Genomic DNA, 9,263 nt, shown 5'->3' on the forward strand with positions numbered 1-9,263 from the left:
CATGATAGTGGGAAGGGGGGTGGGGGGAAGCATTTAGGAACTAGAGGAAAGTTGTATTTTTCATCGTTGCTACATCACACCCTGACTGGCTCGTCTCCTCCCCAAAACCCTTCTGCAAGGGGATCTCCAGTGGCCTACAAATGGGCTTTGGGTCTCCACTCTGCACTCCACCTTCATTCACTATGGTAACATTTTTCTGTTCTTTGACGCCTGATATCTCATCCCTTCAGCACCTCGTGATCACACAGGCTGGTGTGCTTCTTCCATGTGGGCTTTGTTGCTTCTGAGTTAGATGGCTGCTTGTTTACCTCATGGCCATCCTCATAGGCTGGACCGGCCACTGTGTGCAGGGCAGGGTCTCCAACACCTGTGTCACACCACCCTCTCCTGCCGCGGAGCCCCTTTCACATGGTACATGGCACCATGACCCTCTGGGCTGCTGGTCACCATGAGTCCTCATACACTTCTTCGCCTCCACCAGGCCAAGCAAGCAGGTGAAGGGTGTCATTTATTCTGGATGGAAGCACATGTCCCCGACCACCAAGGAGGAAGCACCCTGCCCCAGGTCCAGGGCTGTGGGAAAAGCAGGGATCCTACTGCCTCAGTGGCACCAAGTGGCCTCTCTGGAGGAGCTGTCACTCAGATGCCCAGCTCCCGAGCACCCCAACACCCGGGCCCAAGGACTCCAACACCAGGATGCCCCAGAGTGACAAGCAGCAGCCTGCAGAATAAATGAAGGGTTGCAACTCAAACCCAACAAGTTCCGGCGAGTGGAGGAGTCGCTAGCCTGGAGGCGGGGACAGCTGTGCAGTGGAGGAGGAGGCTGCTGGCTGCCTTTTCCGGGCTTTACTTAAAACACCACCCCGGTGGCCAACTGGCTCCTCTCTGCGAGCTCCTGGCCTGCCCGGGCCCTCTGCACTGTCGGTTCTGCAGAGCAGCCCCACACTGCGGTGTGGCCCAGCTGGCCGGTTAGCAGTGCTCACAGTCTGGAGTGGTCACAGCCGGGCTGTGGGCTGGGGAAGGATGGCTGGGCAGGGCCGGCAGTCGGAGGTCTTGGCAGCCCTTCCAGCACACCCCCACCTACTACCCCTACAGCTAGGGGTACAGATCTTCCTTCAGCCATCCCCTGGGGCGCCCCATCTTCTCAGGAGGAGGTAGAGGAGCAGCAGAGCACCACCCCCCCACCACCCACCACCCCTGCTTTAAGGGGCCATCTGGCGGGGGGAGCAATATCCCATGCTGCCCACCCCCTCTTGCAGCCCCAGAGGGGTTCTCTGATGAAAGCGCCGGCTCTGGGTGCCCCACTCCCCGCTCCAGAGAGACAGACACTAGGCAGCCCGTGAGAACTGGGCCTCAGAAACTGGTTAAGTTCACTGCTCCTTGAGGGGCCTTGAACTTGAATGAGCAAAGCCTGCCCGGCCCACTTCCTAGAGATTCCCAGTCCTCCTTAGGAAGGTGGGCAACAAAATGGGGCACAGAGACAGTGTCAGCAGACCCTGGGGCTTTGGCACCATACACGCCTCAGCAGGTGGCAGCGACTGGGGACCGCCCACGCTCCCACTGCCTTGAAAGCAGCCCTGAGTGAGGTGCACTGCTGCAGGCCTGTCACCCTGGAGCCGGGACTGTGGAGTCGGTTCCGACTTGCAGCGACCTTCTAGCACAGAGAACTGCTCTAGGGGTTTCTCAGACTGAATCTTTGCTGGAGCAGACAGCCTCATCTTCCCGCCACATAGCAGCCAGTAACCCAAACCAAACCCACTGCCATGCCAAGGCTGTAAATCTTTATTAAGGAACAGAAGACAGCCTCGTCTTTCTCCAACACCTCACCCACGACACCACTTGGGCTTCTGTGGGCTAAAGAAGAGCACACACCGTACCTACAGGTACAAAGACATTGTGCCAATTTCTCCCAGGGCTCGGTCCTGGGACCCCATTTCATTTTCCGCCTTTCACAAGGACCTGCTTGGGAAAGGCCCCCAGGGGTACGGGCTGCCAGAGGGGGAGAACTCCGACACTGGAAAGACAGACTCTTCAATAAAGGGCCCAGGCTGAGGCCGAGGCCTCCCTAGTGGCACGATGCGTTAAGCAGCAGGCCTAGCCGTTCCGGTCCCCCAGCCTTGGAAACCCCCCAGGGCAGTGGCCGTGGCCACTGTGTACTGAGGACTTCCCCCATGCTCCATGTCAGTGCTCATCTCCGGGATCAACCGGAAGAGGGGCACAACTACACCCCACTTCCGGACTCGGGGACAGCAGCCCTGGCTCCGGAGGACATGCCATTTGCCAGGACGTGGCTGCACAGAGCCTCTGGAGCCAGAGCTGGGCTCGTGCTCAGGTCTGACCAGCCTGGGGCAGCAAGCTCTGGTGAGACTGGGGGGAGGGTCAGTGCTGTGTGCCAGCTGGCGGGTACGGCTCCCCAGTTACCTGGGGAGGCGGGGCAGTGGTGCAAATGTCTCCTGGAGAATAAACAGCTTCTCTGCCTCCTGCCCCTCCCCGGCCCTGACAAAGGGGCAGGAGACACCCAACACCAGGCATCAGGTGACAGGCACCTCCAAGACAGCAGGGGCGGCGGTGACTCAGGCCTCCCCTGGACGCCTGATGCTGGTGGGCGATAGCCATCCATCCACGTGGGAGCCGCACAGCACGAAGCTGCAGTGCTGGGAGTGGGGGTGCTCTGGGGCCCACATGCTCAGGGCCAGCCTCAGGCTGCAGCTGAAGGGGCTACAGTGGGCTCCCTTGGGTGGGGGGCAGTAGTGGGGAGTCCTGACAGGCCCAGAGGCAGGCAATGCTGAGACCTATACTGATACCAAACTGACAGCCCTGGCTGCTGGCCCCAGTGTCTACCGGATACAACAGGGACCAAGGTGCATCCAGCCCTCAGAGAGCCAGACCAAGGAGGCGGGCCACCAGGGCCCAGCACAACTTTTGAGGCACCCCCCACCCCCAGGTGATTCTGACGACCCCAGCCTGAGAACAGCTACCTTTCATAAGGCAGGAGCTGTGCCATTTGGATGAGGGACCAAGCTGGGCCACAGCTCTGCCTGAGGTGGGGCCACCGGCACTAAGAGCAGAGAGGGCATTTGTACCCTGAAGAATGGGGGTCCCAGGGAGAGTTGGGGGGAGGGGCATGGACAACGCAAAAGTCAGCAGAGAGGAAACAGAACTGAAGTTAGAAGAACTCACCCCACCGAAGGGCTGTTCCCTGTAACAGGGAGGTTAGGGGGCGTGATGAGCTCCTGGAAGCACCCTCCCCTCGGTGGTGGCAGGTGCCCATTCCAGCAGGGAGCCAGCAGCCGTGGTTCCCTGCGCACTGGGCACCCACCACCCTAGGAAATGGCCTATTTTCAGGGCTTCCAATGGGTTCATCCTGGGTCAGTGGTGTGCCAGGAAGTGTAACCAGGACGAGACTGAATTTTCTACGACCTGCGCATGTCTGGGAATGCTACCTGGATCGGAAAAATATCAGTGGTCCAATATCCTGCTAGAAACCTCATCTCCTTAGGAAACGAGGGCAGCGGGCACACTGCCCAGCCGCCTGCTGCGTACAGGAAGGGCCTCAGAAGCCCTACAGGGCAGCCCTACTCCATCCTACAGGGTGGCTGGGAGCAGCATGGCAACAAGCTTGGGTGTTGGGTTTTTACCAGAGTTCCAACATTTTTCTTAAGAGGGCCAGAGAGTCAACACTTCGAACTTCACAGGACTACTCCGAGCTTCTGCTGCACTGACCCAGCTCTGTGCAGCGAAAGCGGCCATGTGGCAGGTACGCAAGTGAGCGTGGGGATGTTCCAATCAAACTTCACTTACATGGTGACAATCTCAGAATTCTATCTTCCTACGAGGTTGCTGCTGCTTTTTGTCTTTTCTAAGTGCGAGTGGGTGAGATAGTTAAGGTTTATTGTGTCAACCTGGCCAATAAACACATGTGGGATCAATTGAAGGGTGGAGAGATAAACAGCTCTGTAAGCCTTGCCTTTCTAGTTCTCGGGTCTCTTGCTCTCTAATGGTAAGACCAGAGTGCACTGCCTTAGCCAGTTCCCTGCTTCAGCTGGCTAGGCTCACTTCCTGCAAGACATCCCTGAGGAGAAACCACATGGACCTACCCTGATGCAGCCCTGGGTGCTGGAGAAGCCGCATGGAGACCCCTGCCAGCACTGAGATGCTTACACGCTCACTGATTCGGCTTTCCTCCTGCAGTCGGCGTCATTGCGTGTGTTTTGTGAGATGGAGGAGGACTGTGTGGATTGGTGTCGGACATATGGGCTAATGTTGAACATATGGGCTTGGATAGCACTGTGTTAGGATGCTTTCTTAATGCACACTTACACTTTATATAAAACCCTCTCTTATACATATGAGTTTCTGTGGATTTGTTTCTCTAATGTACCCAGACTAACACAGTGGGCTTCAATCTCAAGTAATTTACTTGGTCCTTATAAAGTCAGTATCTTAAAAGCAGGGGGAAAAACATTAGTTACACAACCAGGTGGCCAGCAGAGGTCGCAGTTGGCCGTGGTCACAGGCCACTTTTGGAAGGGTGCCTGAGGACCCAGGCAGCAAGTCTCCAGGAGGCAGGGGTGGAGGGAGAAATCTGGTTTCTAGCGGCGTCCATCCTGAACCAGCAGGTGCCGCACAGAGTGAATGTCCATGAATGTAGCACACTTTGTAACAAGAAAGCCAACACTCAAGCCGACTCTTCACACCACCGCCTGGCGCCTTCCCCTGGGCCCAGTGGGCACAGAGCCATGGCCACTTTGCTCCCCATCGGCTACATGTCAGGCCCTCTGCTCCTCACAGGAGCCCCCAGGAGTGCTGGCTGCAGTCTCAGCCACCGTGCTCCCCACCCACCACCCCACTTAACATTCGGGATGGGGTGCCAAAGCTTATAGCTGGAGAGATGTAAGGGCAGGCCTGGCTCGGGCCTGGGGAGTGGGGCTCCAGGGCCTTCTTGAACCCAGTCTTCTCTCTACTCAGTGTCACTCCTCTTGGGGGGAACGCCTCTACCCCCAGGCCCCACTTCTCACCCTGACGTGAAGGTCTGCCCCCTGGGAAGGAGCAACCTGGGTGACTGGGTGCACTGAAAGGCGGGAGGGAACTGGGACCCAAGTACCCCTTGGGGACCTCACTCAGAGGGTTTTCAGACACCAGCCCTGTGCTCTGAATGACTACCCACACCCTGCAGTGCCCTGCCAGGCACACGCGGGCTTTGCTGTTTGTGGGTGGTCTGTCATGGGGGGAGGCAGTGGAGAGGGAGCTTTTCAGCTGTGTATTTGGATATGTCCCTAAGTTACAAGCCAATGGTGCCTGCCTGGCGACATCCTCCCGATGCATTGGGGGATGGGGGGGGGAGTGGTGTTCGACACACCATTTCTGGGTCTGTGAAAAAGAAGCCTACTGACACAGACAGGGCCCACAGGGGTGGAAAGCCACCTGTCTCGAAGCTGCCCAAGAACCCAACACTCCTGCCCCAGCGCATTTCCTGCCCAGCTCGGCCACCCTCTGCAGCATGGGGGAGGGTGCCTGGCAGGGCCCCAGGGCCACCACTCTTGGTGGTTACCAAGAATGACCTCATGTGCCTCAGTGGCCCTGAGAAGCAGGGCTGTGGCCCCACTTCCCAGGCCCGGCCACACCTCCAGGAGCCACCCAGGCAGGACCCACTCCTCAGAGCCTCACCCCTGGTCGGGGGAGGTCGATGCCTCCTACCCACGGCACCAGGAGGATGTCCAGGCACATTCCGGAAGATGGGAATGGATGGGACACAAACTCCTTTACACTGGGACCCTCTCCTCCAGCTCCCAGTCTCCGGTGGAAGCCCATCTCACCACACCCATCCCAAATGTAAACACATTCACCTCTGACAGCTCCCCCAACCCCCAGGCCTGGGGACTCAGCCTGCAGACGAAATCCACCCAGCACTCACCCCTAGGGGGCGGGCTGGCGAGCCGAGGCATCCACCTCCCAGAGGGTGATGAGGCACCGTTCACAAGCACTGCTCACGCGCAGTGCAGAGAACAGGGAAGCCTGGCCTCCCCGCCACAAGCTGGCCAAGCCAGGGCCCAGGGAAGCGGAGCGTGGCTCAGTCACTGTGAGGGGCCGGTCCCAGCCCAGCCACTGCTCAGTGGTCATGTTCTGGGCCTAGATGATAGCAAGCAGAAGGTGCCGCTGTGGTTGAAAAGTTTACAGACCCGTGACAGTTCTCTAGAATGTCTCACAAAACACAGAAGGGGCCCACCCAGGAAGAGGTGGGATTGGGATGGAGATAGAGACTGGTGCTAAGTCCTGAGCTGGGGCACAGGTCCCCCAGGGCTACTGTGTCTGTCGGCCCAGAGCTGAGATGCGCGGGAGTCTGACGGCACTCTGCCCCTGACCCCTGGTCCTGAGGGTCCCTGAGGGTGAAGGGAGCAGGAGGGCCAGCTGCATGCTGAAGGTGGCTGTCAGAGAATGGGCCTCAGGGAGGCCCCATGCCCTGTACGGAGCCCTCTGGAGCCCCACTCATACTCTTCTCCCACAAGGCAGCCCTTGCCCCAGGCGGACTGTGAACTGAGGCCCAGGGAGGCGCGGGAGGGAGAGGCAGCGGGCCCAGGCTGGTGAGGCCCACGCGGGAGCAGAGCGCCGCGCCTCGCCCGCCCCGGAGGGAAGCATCACGACTCAGGGAGCCGTGTTGCAGCTCACAGGCGGCTTCTAGCACCGCTGAGCAATGGCCTCCGTAACCAGACTGGCGAGGGGACCTGCCTAATCCAGTGAGAGGGGCAGTGGGCTGGCTGGTGGCATAGGCCTGCCTCGCCCCCCTGCCCCCCACCCCCACTCAACCTTCCCAGCAGCCAGACCCCACATGAACCCTGCTAAAGAAGCACGTGTGTGTTTACAGAGAACATTCCAAACAAAGCTTCCCCAGTCCCGGGCAGACTGGGTGAAGCAGGTCACCCCCCACACCCACCCACCCCACCCACCCCCCACAGTCCCCTCCTTACGGAGTCCCCTCCAGTCCGAGCAGAGCTGCCCCAGAGGGTTTCCAAAGCTGTAACAAAATGACTGCCAAAGCTTTCTCCTGCTGGGCGGTCAGCAGCCAAGCACGTACCCACTGTCCCACCAGGGCTCTTAGCCCTGTGCCAGGCAGCGTAATTCTGTGCCTTACTGTTGTTACAGGTGGGCACGCCCACAGCACGTCACCCGCATCCCCTCCCACAACCCCCGGCCCAGGCAGCACCTTCAGGGGAAGGAAGCTGCCCAGGGCCCAGAACTAACACAAGAGAGCTGGGATTCAGGGCTCTGCACCTCGCTCCTACCTGTGAACACCCTAGTTCTGGAGTGAGTACAGGCTCAGGACACAGACACAAGTGACCAGCGTGTCACACTAGCCGAGGGCTTTCTGCAGGGGCATGCGGGAGGGTGCCCCTTTGTGGTCTCCAGGAGTTCTAGGTCTCCATAGGGACACAGCTATGTGGGGCTGCTGGCAACTCTCCCACCCTGTGATGGGGTGGCCCCCTCCCTCGAAAGTGCAGAGCCCCGTCCAGTTCTGGGGGGTAGGGGTGGGGGTGGCACAGAGATGCTGAATCCCATTCGAGCCTGCATGACCAGACTGTGTCCGGAGCTTGAACAGAGGCCCTGGGCAGGATGGGCCAGACCAGGCAGGCTGGCCAGGCTTCTTTGATGTGACCCAGGGGCACCAACGGGTGTGAAGGAAAAGAGGAGCAAGAGACACGCAAGTAGCTGGGAGGAGGCCTATTTCCTGCCAACTTTGCAGACCCCCCAGAAGACCCCAGGAGCTCCCACAGACATATATGGTCTCCACCTGCCTCAAGGTAGTACTGGACCCGACAGGTGAACCGACTCCAACCCTCACTGGAAACGGCTCTCAGTGCTCCCTGGTCAGGGAGCCTCATGCAAAAAGTGAAGCTTATCAGATGGAGACCCAGAGGGTGCGGGAAGCAGCACTGTGCTTCCCCCATCTCTGTACCAAAACAAGCAGCCAGTGTTGCTGCAGCAGCTTGCTGACCTGGTCCTTTGCAGCGGTTCACTTACAGATGTTTGCATGTAATGCTTCCAACCCCCAAAGACAAATGAAGGTCAAATACTAAAAGTGCTGAAGAGAGCGAAATCTAAACATAAAGGAATGTGTGAGGGACACCCGGTCTCCATCAGAAGTGACGCTAAGGAGGGGTGCCGGAGCAGAGCCTGTCCCAGTTGAGGACCCTCTGGCGGCTGACCTGAGATCTGAGCCTGCAAGGGGTGGGGAGGGATGGCCACGAGAGCCAACCAACCAGAGGCTGCCCCACCTGTCCCTGGCCACCCGGCTGGGCAGAGCTGATCCCACATGCTCGTCTGCCCTTGGACAAATATGTACTCAGGCTGGTGGCTACGGGCACAGAGCTGAGGGCTGGGAGCTGGCAGTCCTAGTGGCTGGGGAAGCACCCTCCCCTGTGAGGTTGGGGGGGCGGGCGCGGTAGTGGTCAGGAGATTTGGGGCACAGGGACAGTGAAGGAGACAGAATCCAGGGCTGGCTGTGCCCTCCCCACTCAAAGGTGGCACTGGGGACCAGGTAGTGCCTGCTCCTCCATGGGGTGGGGGACTGTGGAGAAATCCCATGGACAGAGCCAACTCTGTATCCTGGGCCTTCAGCAGGTGTTCTGGCCACTGTGCAGAGGGCAACCACTAGCAAGTCGGGAGGATCCCTTCCCTGTGCCTGTGCCCGTGGGGAGACAGTCCTCAACCTCGCAGGGTAGAGTGCAGACAGCTGAGTGGTGCAGGAAGGTACTGGGTCCCAAGCCTGCACAAAGTGGCTGCCATGCCCTGGCCACCTGCTGCTCCAGTCACTCACCCCATACAGCCTGTGGTCGCCACTCTGGCCTCCAAGACACCAGCTTTGCGTTTTTCACAGGTGTTTGTGGTAAGAACCTCATTTCCCCGCCTCATCTCTGCAAGGGCACTCTCAGCCCTCCCAGCCCCGGCACCTCAGCCGAAAGAAAGGATGCAGGGGGCAGCAGTGACTTCCCTCATCTGCCACCCAGACACCCTGGGAAAGTTCGGTGCTCTGGGCTCGGGTCACCCTTGGCCCAGACTCCACCCCAACAAGGGCTGGGTGGGTGCCGGGGTCCTGCTCTCCTTCCTCATAACACCTGTCTCATGGGCAAGCGACTCAGCGGTGACCCAACAGGCTGCCACACCCCCCACCCCAAGAGCACCTGCGTGGCCACCTTCACACAAGGACCACAGGGGTGGGGTGCATGCCTCCACAAGGATAGGACCCTCGATCTCGTTGTAGCCCACAC

The 9,263-nt window shown here is 59.4% G+C and overlaps 1 protein-coding gene across 1 annotated transcript in view; it reads right to left on the minus strand.

The window, feature by feature from the left end:
- PPP1R37 (protein phosphatase 1 regulatory subunit 37) overlaps positions 1-9,263 on the minus strand; it is a 29,283-nt gene that overhangs the window by 6,368 nt on the left and 13,652 nt on the right. The window lies entirely within an intron of this gene.

The sequence above is a fragment of the Echinops telfairi genome, unplaced genomic scaffold (genome assembly GCF_000313985.2).
Source record: "Echinops telfairi isolate 266 unplaced genomic scaffold, ASM31398v2 ScPeMD7_655;HRSCAF=1070, whole genome shotgun sequence".
Taxonomy (NCBI): domain Eukaryota; kingdom Metazoa; phylum Chordata; class Mammalia; order Afrosoricida; family Tenrecidae; genus Echinops; species Echinops telfairi.